Source organism: Papaver somniferum, chromosome 6 (assembly GCF_003573695.1).
Source record: "Papaver somniferum cultivar HN1 chromosome 6, ASM357369v1, whole genome shotgun sequence".
NCBI classification, from domain to species: domain Eukaryota; kingdom Viridiplantae; phylum Streptophyta; class Magnoliopsida; order Ranunculales; family Papaveraceae; genus Papaver; species Papaver somniferum.
Genome location: NC_039363.1, coordinates 6,843,007 through 6,845,056, shown reverse-complemented (window position 1 = coordinate 6,845,056; position 2,050 = coordinate 6,843,007).

Below are 2,050 nucleotides of genomic sequence, written 5' to 3'. Positions count from 1 at the left end.
AAAAAAAAAAAAAAAAAAAAAAAAAAAAACACTTTCGAAATGAAAATTGAATTTGTCGTTCCTAGGCAAAGTTCAAAAAAAAAATCAAATGAAAAATGAAAGTCAAAGTAAACTTGACATAGAGCCCCACTCATTTGTGGCATTCGACTTGGCGTTGAGCTTTTCGCATTAGCACTATATACCATTGATGCTTTTGGTGTTGTCTACAGTAATGAGATACTGAAATACAGACCTATCAAAGTGTCAACTTACATACCCTCTGGTGGAAGCATCTTTTGTACCATTTGATAAAAGCTAGTGATTTAGGCATTTTTACAAACACATGTTTGCGTGACTTGATGTCGGCTCACCTAAATCATTTGATCGTCGGTAATAAGTTGCTCGTCGGAATAAAAAATCATACAGTCTCCTCTATTTATCCGACATTTCCAGGCTAATTTACGGCCGATTAGTCCCTGTAAAAACCTAATCATACATATAATTCAACTTCCATTCATAGTTTACTGCTATAGTTCAATCATCACCATTTCTTCAGCTAACTTGCAGCTTAACCTCATCATTAGACTCCAATCTCTCCCTGTAATCTGTCTTCAACCATCACCAACACTATTCAACAGTGGCAAACCCCAATTTCCACTCATTGTTCTTCTGCAATTCATGCATCAACAACCACAAACTCAACTCAATAGGGCACCTGCATGCATCAGAACTTAATTCAATTTCAATTTTCCTTTTCATGCACAAAACCCATCTCAAATTCATTTACTCTCTCGATTTCAATTCAGAAGCTAACCCATTAATTTAATTTCCAATTCCCGTTCTTCGATTGCAGACAAATCGAAACCCTAACAGCAAATACAGATCACAACATGCAGAAACACTAACTCGACATCCTCCTTCTATTCCCATCTTTCTCTTCTTTGTTTCTCAAAATCTGCTTAAATTAGGTTATACCATTAGTTTTGTTTACGAATCTAACCATTACTTTTTCTTCAGGTTATACCACTAGACCTAAAATCAATTCGAATATTCTCAATTTATGCCATCAACATATCATCCTCGACTGATTTTTCCTCTTTTTCTCGATAAACAAAGGTAGTCACATAAAAGAGAAAACAAAGGAAGAAGGAAATCACGGAAAAGAAAAATAAAGGAATAACAAGTAGCGAACAACTAATTTTAATAAATATGGGTTTGTGGGAAATTTTTCCCCATAGGGTGCGCGCCTGTAGTTTCTCGTCCGTCGGTTTGAGAGTGGAAAAAATCGGTGAAGTGGGTTTGACAATATTTTTCACTACCCTATTATCCTGACTGGAGAAAAAAACAGGCCCAAATTAGAGGCTTGACCAAAGCCCAAAATTTCTATAATTTTTTCTTTTAAGGCTTGTAGATTTGGGAGCTGACCGGGGCTGAAGCGCAGTTTAGCCCCCTCAGCCAGTATATGAGGGGAAATATATTTTGGCATTTATATTGTACTGTTATCGAAATCCCATATTCAAGTCATGCATATCAATTATTGGCTGAGCTACAACTAAGGAAGATGAAAATAAGTTGAGGTTGTTCTAGGTACTCTTACATAAGCTAAGGTAAGATACATAACCAGAAAACACAATTCAACAACGGATATTATAGCTAAGGAAGCAAGAATCAAGAGCCTTCGACATTTATCTTTGCACATTAGGAAAAAAATTAGTAAATTAAGTATAATGTCTAATTTTTTGATAAATATGATATTGAAAACTTATTGTACTATATTAATTGATTAATGATCGGTGGTCGAGTTCTCTCATATCGCATATGTAAAGTTATGCTTGTTGGCATTACCTTTTCACTAAGCAGGCAATAAAGGTTTCACATATGATAAGTGTACAGATCGAGTAAGCGTAAAAGCATGAGAAACAGGTTCATATATATTTTGGGAATATTCCAGTAAGAATAAAACTGCTGAAAAACATACATGTTTGATTGGGGTATACTCAGATTAATTGGGAGTTACAGATTTTTTCCCCAGCTATAATAGTGTACTAAGGGATGACTGATGTATATAAAA